The sequence below is a fragment of the Pseudorasbora parva genome, chromosome 3 (assembly GCF_024679245.1).
Source record: "Pseudorasbora parva isolate DD20220531a chromosome 3, ASM2467924v1, whole genome shotgun sequence".
NCBI lineage: Eukaryota > Metazoa > Chordata > Actinopteri > Cypriniformes > Gobionidae > Pseudorasbora > Pseudorasbora parva.
The window spans coordinates 14,058,350-14,071,351 of record NC_090174.1 but is presented as its reverse complement, the minus strand read 5'-3'; the positions used below and the strand labels follow the sequence as shown (position 1 = coordinate 14,071,351).

The 13,002-nt window shown below is 42.4% G+C and overlaps 1 long non-coding RNA gene across 1 annotated transcript; it reads right to left on the bottom strand.

Annotated features, from left to right (window-relative positions):
* Positions 1 to 823: 823 nt before the first annotated feature.
* Positions 824 to 4,962, bottom strand: LOC137071775 (uncharacterized). The gene is made up of 3 exons (XR_010904490.1): positions 4,472 to 4,962; positions 2,392 to 2,527; positions 824 to 1,571 (listed from the first exon to the last, which is right to left on the bottom strand). It is a non-coding gene; the product is annotated as an uncharacterized lncRNA (long non-coding RNA).
* Positions 4,963 to 13,002: the final 8,040 nt, after the last annotated feature.

Below are 13,002 nucleotides of genomic sequence, written 5' to 3'. Positions count from 1 at the left end.
TCCATGTTTGGCCTCTGAATGGGACGTGCAAGACTTGACTGTGTCATAGACACATTGGCCCTCATTTATCAAAAGTGCGTACACCAAATTTCCAGCGTACACCTTGCGTACACCCAAACCCACGGTGACTTTGAGATTTAGCAATATGGACGTTGGCATATGGCACACTCAAATCCTACGCCAGCTCAGGAGGTGGTGTACGCACGTTTGAGATAGTGCGAAAATGCGCAGAAAAACTATTCCCACAAAACGCACTGACAAAGATATGCTATATTATGACCCACTGTAAAAAAAACTACATCAACAACATAGTAATTATAAACTTCAGTGTTTATTTTTGTGCAGCGTAGACTTCAATGTTTAATTTGTGTGACTATAGGCTACCAAAGCATTTGAGGCATGTATTCCTCCAGTTGCGAGCCTGTGCGGCAGCTGCGCACGGACTGGGACTGAATATTCAGACTGACAAAATAATAAAAATTACATTCTTCTTCTTTTAAATATTAATAAAATAAATAATTACGACAGTCTTCTTCTAAATTACAATAAGCGTCATTAATAATAAAAATCATAATAATATAATAAAAAGAATCTTACAAATTGTCATGCAATTATTAATGTGAATGAATGAATGAGTCTACTCCACATCACATCATCATATCGTACACCCCAATACATGTGCCGTGATACGAAATTAAATGCCAATTGTTTCAAAACATGTGATGTAAAATAATGCATTGTGAGGTAGGCCTAATTTATCATCCAAACAGCTTTAAACTGCTGGAATGCGCTTCTCAACCTCCACACTATTAACAGCCCAGCCAACACACCCATGTGGGGCCCAAAGGGGTTGCTCATGGGCTGATATCTGGGGCCCACCTGGGCTACCCAACTGGGACCCAGCTAATTTTGTCCTCAGTTTCCATGGAGGCCCCACATGGGTTTGCCCAGAAGGGTTGATGGTGGGTATCTTGATGGGCTCATACCGGGCCCACATGGTTAACCCAGGTAGAACCCATTTGGGGCTTACATGGGTTTGCCCAGATGGGTTGAAGATGGGTCTCTTGATGGGCTCATACTAGGCCCATATGGGTAACTCAGGTAGCACCCATTTGGGGCCTACATGGGTCTGCCCATATGGGCTGATGACGGGACCCAGATAGGTGTAATGTTGGGCTCTTATGGGCCACAACGGGTATATATATGGGCTTGCACATTTTCTGTTTGGGTTACCTTATTTTACAGTAAACCCCGTAATACAAACATTACATGTAATCCACTAACTACATTCAAATGTTAAAGGTATTCAATGAACTGAAACCAGTTTATGATTTACGTTATTAATCAAGGTTTATTAGGAACAATTCAAATATGACTATTATAACATTTATAACTTTATAACACAAAAATATCAACAATAAAAAATGTATACATTAAAATGAAGCTCCTGACAAACTTAATTTGACATAAATTGCATATCTGAACACTCAAAAATAATGTATTTCACAAACAAAATGGAAAAAGAAAACAGTGCAGCTCCTCACTCCTCTGTCGTCGGCCTCCCAACGACCCTTTGAAAAGACAAAATAAATTAAATCAACCATTGTTCCACTTTTTTTATTCCCCTTTTCACACTTAAAGCCTTTTGGTACCCCACATGAAGTTGGTCTAGATCAGAAGTTGGTAAATCTGTCCTGAAATACCCTCAGCACTGAACATACTGGGTGTGCAAAAAAGTACATTTTGACCAACTTTTACCACTTTTGAAGTAATTTTGATGAGAAATTAGTATTGTAGAAAATACATGCTGTTACCAATGCTCTTTCTGTTTTGTTGTAGATCATTAAACCATTGTGCTGCCTCATAAGTCTTTCCGAAATCAGTTTTGTGAGGTACCTTACTATCTAAGCGCTGCCTGTTAAGTCGTTGGCTGATAGGTCGGAGAGGCATCGAGTCAGCTGCATAAGTTGTCAGATGCAGCCTTTGTATGTCTTCCTCATCTAATACATCTGATTCATCTTATCAGCTTATTATAGAAGACCTGAGATTATGCAAGACCTGAAGTGGGTATGCAGAGCTGACAGATTCCAGGACAAGTCACTGTAACAAGTTACGGTCGCTCTACACTTGATTTTCTGATCATATTTTTTTATCAGGCATTCCAAATCACATCAATCTTAATAGCTACTATTCTTTTTGTATTTAATCATTTATGAGTGATATATGATTGAAAAAAAAAAGATCAGTAAAATCAACGTCCCTCATCTGCACTGTATGTAACAGCTCTCAAATGGTAAAACAATTTTGAATTTGTATTGATATGCACTATCATTCTTATCTTTTTATAGTTTTTATTACCATTTAAAACCAAGCAAGTCTTAAATTATTTACCCGTCTTGCTGTCCACCACGTGCCCTCACAGTGCGGTGTCCTCCCCTGTCCCTGGCACCGATTAGCCACTTTGACACTGCCTTTTCTGCGTCTCTTCTGGTAATAGAGTTTGTAAGCACATTTTTTTTCAAGCTTCCTGTAAAATATTTAAAGAGCATTAAAGTGAGATTCAATTCCAACAAAAAGGAGTTCTGCCAGAAAGACTCGGGAGAATAAATACTGTGACAATAATCCATTTATTAACAATCCAGCAAGCAATAAAGTACTTTGGCATAGGCCCCGTCCGTAGCTCGCAATCAGAGGGTATGGACTCTGCATATCCTGCCTGAAGACGAAGGCAGAGGCGCAGCCGACCCCCCCCCCCCCCCCCCCCCCCCCCCCCCCCCCCCCCCCCCCCGTGAGGTATGGAAGGGACCATCCTGGTGGTGGTGGTGGGGTGGAGTAGGGAAGGATTTGACTTGGAGGTGGTGGGGAGGATGGCGGTGAATTGGTGCGTCAGCATCTGCGAACTCAAACATGAGTAAGTACCGATCTTTTATACCCAAGTATTAGAATGTGATTGGATAGATAGAAGTTAAAGTGACGTAACAATTAAGTCTTCCTGGCAGAACTTATGCTAAAGCTTTCATTTATCTGCACTTTGACATTTTTCAGGAAATAAAATAATGGTATCAGATATAATATCTGCTATACACAAATGGTTTCTGTGGATTTTTACAAAAGTGACAAGAGCAACATTTTTGCTCCAAAGGTTTATTATATACCAATCAAACACAGAAACAAGGGCACAGGGCAATATTTAAAGGGATGGTTTACCTAAAAACTAAATTTGTGTCATCATTTAATCATAAATAGTTATACCCATCAAGTTTTCAAGTTTTCTTGTAAACACAGTCGGTTATGTCTAAAGTAAATGTAAACAGTTGAGAAATTGGATTTCATTATTTTGGATAAAAGCATTATGTCTTATCTCTAAATGAAGAACTGGCACCTTGCAGAACTGTCCTGGTGCGGTCTGGAGTAACACCCGTTAAAGGAGTTGAAGGTGGAGGGGGCTGACATACCCATTTCAGGTTTTGCAGTTTCTGCTAATGAGCTCATGATTTGAATCAGGTGTGATAGATGAGGGAGACATACAAACTGTGCAGGGCTGGTGGTACTCAGGAGAAATTTGAGATTTATATTTGGGGGAAATATCCCTCATTTCTTACATAACCAATTACTTATTTCCTTTTTTTTCTACTGTTTTCAGTTCAATTAATTATTAGCTAATCAATGACAAAAAATGTCATACCTCTTTGAGAAGTACTACATTCAGATTAATAATTAGAATGATGCATATAGCCTAATTAATTATTAAGTGAAGATCCGAACTATTACTATGACTCAAGTATTACCAAATCCTTCAGAAGCCAATGTAAATTATTTGGAACAGTATTCTTGAGTGTTAAAAAACGAGATGACGTCGGACGCTTTGCTGCTTAGAGGTGCTTTTTTTTTTTGGTTCATGCGCTCATAGCGCTTCTTTATAAACGCATAAACAGCCCGCAAAACGCTCACTGCTATCAGAAAACCATTTTAAAAAGGCGCCTCTCACGGCAAAATAAATAAATAACGCTTCTATATTGGTAATCTTTTGTGCATTTGTTATTTAAATTAACACTAAATAAAAAAGGAAAAGAAGCACATAGGCAGGAACGCTTGTCTCATAATTACATTGGAAATATAAATAAGTCCTGCTTTCATTCTGGGAGTTTGATGTGCACACTTTACACAAACTAAGAAATTACTACCATTGAGGGATTTATATCGGAAAACAGTGGTAGCCTACAATTTCAATGCTGAAGTCTCCAAAATATTTGTAATAATTCACAGTTTGTATACTACTAATTATAAGAAAATAAGATTATTTCTATAATAGGGTACAGTTATGCTTATCGTTTGGTCATGGCGCCGGAAAATGCCACGATTTAGCGAAGTCTAACTAAAATTTTAACTTAAAAAAATCTATGATTAACCTTATGCTTTGAAAACAATGTACTTTAATTAACATTTCAGTTTAGAAATTGTTTGTTCTTACCTTGAATCCACTGGCAGTCAGCAAGAAATCCTGTCTTTCAGCAAAGTGACAGAGGCTGTGACAATGTGCGCGCTTCGAAAGCCAAACCGGACACAGGGTTGCCAGGTCCAAACAACAAAACCCCTCCAATTGCAAATAAAAAGTTGCGGAATCACGGCCAAAATGCGCCAAAACGCGGCGGATGGGAGATAGAAATATTGCTAGGGTAAAGCCAACTCAAACCTGTGGACTACAGGCAACAAACATTCCACAGCAATAATAGTGTAAAAGTAGCCAAATTTCAGACTTGGCAACACTGAACCAAGCGTCATTAAATGACCTATAGCAGGTGTGTGAAAACTGACAGCAGGTTTGTGAAGGGATTTTAAAAGGAGAAATGGAGGCAAAATAGTGTTTTTTTTAATAGATTTTTTTATTCGCTTTTTATGAATTTTGAGCGGATTTTAACATGCTTCAAAGCCTGCGACATCAGGAGACCAGACAATGACCAGGTTTAAAGCCTAACCTATGGTTTAGTTAACATATTATTTCTTATGTTAAATGTAACCGTTACAATACATTTTCACCTTTATATATTTACGTCCAAGACTTTATTGAAGTAGCCCAGCCTACTTCTTTTTTTTTTTTTTTTTTTTTTTGTTGATTATTCAAATGCGTTGTACTTTTTATGACATGGCATCGACTGATTCAGTCCAGCAAACATGAAGACAGTGGACACAACTCGGATGATGTCCCTCTGGCTGAGCCAGGGTCTCTATTGTGCAGCCCATCCCGGACCAGCATGGTCTCCCACTCAGCTCAATGAAAGTGTAGCCTACATACAAATGTTGTCTTCTGTTTTATCTGTTAATTTAAATTTGTGTTCTTTCTGATGTTAAACCTAAATTATACTGTATAAATAGTTGTAAAAAGTAGCCTACTTTATGTAATGTATAGACCAAAGTATTTTAATTTACACATTTTAATTTGACCGGAAAATATATTTATAGAAGAATTAGTTTAATGTACAAATTAGAAATTGCATTAACAAATAAACAATGTACAGAACAACCACTTCTCTTTTATTTTTTTTCACAAAAATAAAACACAGCAACACATTTCAAGTTACATATCAAAAATAAACAATGTATAGTATTACTCTGGTTAGTTTACAAATAGCTTGCTTTACAAAAATAACTAATGTAGGCTATAGAACTTTAACTATAGAATTTAACTTAGGCCTACAAATTACAATGGACAACAATGACTTGTTACATTAATCTACAAATAACTTGCATTTAAAAAAAAAAAAAAAAGAAAATGTATAGACTTATGTTTACAAAATAATATATAGAAAAAATGTTCTGTGGTTCCCGGCCACGAGTGCACATTTAGAGAGAACATTCAGCCTTTGGAGGAGACTTTCGGTAATAGGCCATCGTGACATTCATTCATGGTTGAAAATTAGGGTAAAATTGCAATTGTGTTGGAATTTTTAGATTTTTATTAGATTGAAGTCACATTGTGTTAAAGTGTGAAAATAAAATAATTATTTCAAGGTTGCATATTTGTGTGCTATCTACCCATGTAATCAACCTTTGGAATTGACTGTGTTTGCACTTGTCTTTTTGGTAAAAATTAATTAGCTGTGTAGCCCATTTTCAACCCATGTACTCATTTCCCATTGGTGAACCAACTAGGTCCCACATGTGGAGCCCAGCTGGGTTTGCCCATGTGGGACCTACTTAGTTCACCCAAGTGGGCCCCAGATAAGATGCCCATTTTGAGCCCATGCCCACTCTGTACCCCTGTAACCCATGTTTAACCCATGTGGGCCCCACATACACGTGTTGGCTGGGAGTACTCGTAATTTGGGTCCATATTTGTTTGTTTTTTGGGTGCCTTTAATCCCACTCTTTAATTTCGCTTTTTTCCACTTCCCTGGTAATCATCTCGTTCAATAGTCAGAGCACTGATCAGGGGGAGTCAGCCCATTGACTTATGTCCTAATCAGTGCCCTGACTAGTGGACTAGTGAGATGATTGAGACGCGCCCGATCTCCACGTCGGAGAAGTTTCGCTTCTTTGCCGTCTTCCGTGTGTCCATGGCGTAAAATGAGGGCGTGGGGGAGGCGGAGATTTGAATATATAGGGGCGTGTTATTCTAATGACGATCGTTTTCAGCCGCAGCATTTATCAAGGGCAGGTATTGCGTACACCTGGATTCCAGAGGTGCGCACAGCTTCATAAATCAGGCGGTGAGAGGAGTGTAAGCATAATCTTACGCCAACATATCCGCCCGTTTCTACGCAAGATTGATAAATGAGGGCCACTAACTCCATGAGGCAGGCCTATGCTTTGAAGTGGAGTCTGTTCACTAACTGGTGTGCTTACCAGGCAACCTCTGTCAGCGAAACATGCCTTGAATTCAGTCCGTCATACTCTTGAGACTACGACCAGGTTACGTGCCTAAAGGTCCCACTATTCATTTAGGGTGGTGAACTTGCAAGTGCCCGCCCTGAGGTGAGGCAAACCCCACCTTATTATTGCTGTGTCCTGTATGTGCTCTGCATATTTACAAGCTCTAAGCAGCTCTTTGTTTTGGGGACAGCAGAAGGGGAAGGCTGTCTCCAAAAATAGGTGGGCCCACTGAATTACAGATGCTATTGCCTTGGCATATCAGCACATTGAAATGTTTGTGCCCTTTCAGAGATTGAGGACACTCCACAAGGAGTGTTAAATTGTACTGGGCTTTAGTTAACAGCACCTCTCTAACATACATTTGCAGAGCGGTAAACTGGGCAACACCCAATACCTTTGCGAGATTTTACAATCTCTGGGTTAAGCCAGTTTCGTCCCGTATATTGTCAGGTACATACAGGTAAGCTGCAGGCAACTGGCCAAGTTCTCCGCTGGCGTACAGCACCTTTCCCTTCCCTGAGGCGATAACGTGATTTTTGTCCATGTAAGTTCCCCAGACCAGTGAAACCTTATTTTACCTTTCAGCTGTTAAAAAAAAGAAAATATGAATAAGAACAGAAAAGGTCAAAAGTAAGTCTGGTTGAAGCAACCTAATCCCATTGTATGTACTGTCCTTTCGGTCCCTGAGTGGTACAAAGGACTACATGGCTTATGTAGGGCCCTGGGTAGGTTATGATGTAGCGAGTGCACTTGTTACCCCGACACCCAGGGGCTTGTTGGCATCTGCATTGGCTAAACCTCATAACTCTGTTCAGCCGTTGTAGCACTTTCCATAGGAACCCCTCATGTCAGTCCTCATCACATTGAAGTGACTTACAGATAGGAGAAGGTACAAGCCTGAATGAGTTGATGCACGCAATCTACTTTTATACATGTACTGTATGTCTGGGAGTGACGCATGCAAATTCTGCTTGCTAAGCCAAGAATCAGGGGTGCTTGGGGCTACCAAGTATGGCAAAGGAGTTTACATATAAATGAGGATTTAAGCACAAATTAAACATTACTAATTAGTAACTTTAGACTTGTGACCTAATGTAGATTATTTTAAAATCTTCCATTCTTCCTCCAGTTGCCCTTTCTCAGGTTCCCCCTCCTGCCCCTCTGTGAAGCGGTCCTCTATCCCAGGGGAGAGGCTGTCCACCCACGCAGCTGTGTGAATGAGAGAGGATGTCAGTGCTGTTATCTGGACTATCTCCAGGGTGCAGTATCAGCCCTGAACAGCACTGGCCCAGACACAGTCAGCACAGCCCCGTCAGCAGCAACACGACTGATACAATCTGTGTTTAGTGAATCAGCTCTTGCTCCCTGTTTCTCTCTCTCACACACGCAAACACACATATTTTCACTCTCTCTTGTCAGAAAGTCCACAGGGAGCCCCTCAGCCTTACAGCTAATCAATTCAGTGCAAATAGTTTTATTGACATGACAAATGTTACATCTGCATCTCCAGAGCAGATTTGGACAAGCTGTTTACATATAGAGAGAAGGACAGAATATATACCTGCACTGATGATATTTGATTGATACTTAAATAAGAAACGCACAAAACAAATAATATCACAGACATTGGCATGAGTACAGTGCAAGCATTTACAAGTTTTACATTCTGGGCTGGACTTACAGCAATGATTTTTACAAGTTTTTTGGTGAGGGGGTTATTACGGATATTTGGATCTGTTTTTTGTTTTTTGTTTTTTGGGGGGGGGGTATTTTATTTTTTTAATGACAAGGAAACTGAATGATTTTTAGCAGTGTAACTGCACAAACCAAATGTACAGTCTGTTTTGTCTTATAGGCTACCATTAAAGGTAGTATCACATGGTTGAGAATATGCATATGGAAATGATATGCAGATGAGGTTATGCATGGTCAAACTAGGTATTGTAAGCTCCATATATGGTTAGGAGTGGAAGAGATTGAGTGGGGAAGCATGTATGCACAATCATCCACTGTCTAGGATTTCTAAAAGGAATTTTACACAGATTCTAAGGAAACAGGGATAAGCGCAGGAGTAAAATACACACATTAATGAGAACCAACAAACACTAAGGAGAACTGAAGGCTTATAAGCATAAACAAACAAAGGGAACTCATTAACAAGACACAGGTGAATTAAATAACTAATTAAACAGACTGCAGAAAAATAAGTCACAGGACAGAACCAAAAACACAATGGGGGGGGGGGGGACTAATTACTGCCCCCACAGTAACTAGTCCAACTGAGAAGGGAGTGGGCTCTGGGGAGGGAGTGAAGTAAGATAGAAACCATAGTAACAACGACTCGATAGAAGACTACACCCTGGGGAAGACCAAAGTAGCCAAGTAAAATGTAGCCAACAAAGATGGAGACCCCAGTGGAGCCAATGAGCCCACACGAGACCAATGACACTGGAGACCGCGGTGGAGCCGTGGCGTTGAGTTTCTGAGGTGAAGCCGATGAGCCCACACGAGACCAATGACACTGGAGACCGCGGTGGAGCCGTGGCGTTGAGTGTCTGTGGTGGAGCTGATGAGCCCACACGAGACCAATGACACTGGAGACCGCCGTGGCGTTGAGTATCTGAGATGGAGCTGATGAGCCCACGCAAGACCAATGACACTGGAGACCGCGGTGGAGCCATGGCGTTGAGTGTCTGAGGTGAAGCCGATGAGCCCACACGAGACCAATGACACTGGAGACCGCGGTGGAGCCGTGGCGTTGAGTGTCTGAGGGGAAGCCTATGAGCCCACGCGAGACCAATGACACTGGAGACCGCGGTAGAGCCGTGGCGTTGAGTGTCTGAGGTGAAGCCGATGAGCCCACACGAGACCAATGACACTGGAGACCGCGGTGGAGCCGTGGCGTTGAGTGTCTGAGGTGAAGCCGATGAGCCCACACGAGACCAATGACACTGGAGACCGCGGTGGAGCCGTGGCGTTGAGTGTCTGAGGTGAAGCCGATGAGCTCACGCGAGACCAATGACACTGGAGACTGCGGTGGAGCCGTGGCATTGAGTGTCTGAGGTGGAGCTGATGAGCCCACGCGAGACCAATGACACTGGAGACTGCGGTGGAGCTGTGACTTTGAGTTTCTGAGGTGGAGCCGATGAGTCCACACGAGACCAATGACACTGGAGACCGCAGTGGAGACGTGGCGTTGAGTGTCTGAGGTGAAGCCGATGAGCCCACACGAGACCAATGACACTGGAGACAGTGGTGGAGCCGTGGCGTTGAGTGTCTGAGGTGAAGCTGATGAGCCCACGTGAGACCAATGACACTGGAGACCGCGGTGGAGCCGTGGCATTGAGTGTCTGAGGTGGAGCTGATGAGCTCACGCGAGACCAATGACACTGGAGACTGCGGTGGAGCCGTGGCATTGAGTGTCTGAGGTGGAGCTGATGAGCCCACGCGAGACCAATGACACTGGAGACTGCGGTGGAGCTGTGACGTTGAGTTTCTGGGGTGGAGCCGATGAGTCCACGCGAGTCCAATTACACTGGAAACCGCGGTGGAGCCGTGGTATTGAGTGTCTGAGGTGGAGCTGATGAGCCCACGCGAGACCAATGACACTGGAGACTGCGGTGGAGCTGTGACGTTGAGTTTCTGGGGTGGAGCCGATGAGTCCACGCGAGTCCAATTACACTGGAAACCGCGGTGGAGCCGTGGTATTGAGTGTCTGAGGTGGAGCCGATGAGCCCACGCGAGACCAATGACACTGGAGACCACGGTGGAGCCGTGGCGTTGAGTGTCTGAGGTGAAGCCAATGAGCCCACGTGAGACCAATGACACTGGAGATCGTGGTGGAGCCGTGGCGTTGAGTGTCTGAGGTGGAGCCAGATAACCAGAGGATAAAAGCAAAGCCGGGGGGATGGCGTAGCCAGACGGAGCCGAAGATGCAGGCAAGACGAGGTCTGACCAAGGCGAAGCCGGAGGAACGAGGGGGCCCAGTGGAACAGTATGGCAGATGATTTCCAGTGAAGCCGAGGGAGGGAGGAGCCCAGGCAGAGCCAAAGCGGTAGCACAGCAGGTAAATCCATGCTGATATGTATCGGTCGGTTCTTTTGTTAAGGAATGTGGCATACGATAGAAGCATACGAAGACGAGGAATAATACTAGGAAATAGACAAATACAAATACATTTTGTTTTATTCTATACAGTGCATTAAAATGTAAAGATGATGAAAGGGCTCATGCAAATTAAATATCCAGTCTGATGCATTTAAAAGCACACACAAGATACACTGCATGAAAAGTGGGATTTTCGTCCCCGTAAACGGCCGGAAATCTCCCTGATTTTCGACAATTAACGTCAGTTTACAGCCTGTGAACGTCGCGTTCGTCTGTGCCACATATTGACGGAAACGAACCATGACGTATGTGGAGCTTGCGGAGGCATGCTGGCGCCGGCGCTAATGGCTCTAATTAGCATATGAATAGCAGCTCTGGGCGGCGCCTTGCCGGAATGGCTTGAATTTCCTCACTCAGTATTGGTTGAAACTACTACATTGAAACAAGAAATATCACTCGTGATTGGTTGGCAGATCTGTTACTATTGGTCAACCTGGGTAATAAATTAATAAATTTAAACCCCCAAATTATAATAATTTTACACCCATATATATAAAATTATGATTTGCATATTATTTTTTAATTGTATATATTCATATGATATGCTATTATGTTTTATATTCATGTCATTGTTATCCTATGGACTACGCTATTATAACCATCAAGGACATTCATTTATTGAGGAAAGAAAATATGCCAGGGACATGCAGTTTATTCACAGAAAGAGCTTTATTAGAACAAACACAAACACACAACCAAATGCAAAACGTGTGAGATCTGCCCACACAAGAATAGGAAGCTCACGAGAAGCCCAAAATCCTACAGCACCATAAAGTCTCTGTTTTCCGCTTCAGAGCTGTAACTAGCGCCATTCTGTCTGTTTTAAGTCCATTTTTCAGACGTCTGTCGTGCGTTGCCCTGTTCTTTGGAATCGCCTCTAATCTCGATTGCAGCGTGGCACAGAGCTCAGCGAGCTCCTGGCTGGTCGAACAGTCCATCCAGACACCGCGCCAACGATGCCGTCTTCCTCATCAGACATCAGGTCTATGGTAGCGCACTTCCAAAGGCCCACCTCATCCTCAGCTAACACACTCTTTCTTGCTTGTAGCAGCTGTAAAAACAAACAATAAAGACAATCAGTATCGCACGATGTACTGCGTAAAATGCACCTGAAAAATAGTCACACTGACCAAAAACGGATCTAATCTAATAAATCTTACCCTCTTTCTTCTCAATCGAGTCCGAGCTGAACTCAGCTTCTGCGTGCGATGCAAGAACTGGATGTTTGTACCTGAAGCTCCTGCGTACTGTCTCTATGTCTTACATGCAGCTGGAAAACAATTAAATGAGTGTTATGACGAAGTTGTGAAGACGGCGTACTGCTTCCTGTAAAATGACCAGAAAAAGAAAACACTTTTATAAAGCAACTTACATTTGTTCTTTTACAAGGCTAATTTCAGCTTGTGCTACTTAAAAAGCTTTGCTTTAGGTTACTTTAGCTTAGATAACAGTCTTACCGCAATCTTAGGACTGGTCTTCTCTTAGGCACTCGTCTTCTCTTCTTAAAGTTAGTATCTTCCACACAGTTTTTCGACTCCAAAGCAAGCAACCTATCATCTATGGACAGCAACCTGGAGATTACTAAAGTTAACTGCTCGTTAAAATCGGCAGCAAACTGAGCAAGCTGACGAGATTGCATTCAGCTGTTTCTTCCCGCCGGTGTTACGGATCAACTGGGGATCATGTTATCTGGGGACGGGCGCGTGCACGCAGCTAGTTTTACCTGGATTTACAGCAGATGTTAGACGAGGACAGATTCGTCACAGCGGATTTTCCACTGAACAGATTTAAAACGCTTTCCACATTATTGGTAAATGTTTGCATAATATCAGGCTCTGTGTTTTCCTCTGTCGCTGCTTTGCTGTATGTTTCCAACGCAGTTTAAGGAAATTTTTAATGTGGTTTCATTTCACAACACAGACCACGCCCACATTTTTTTACATTCTTTTCGATGAAAGTCGTATC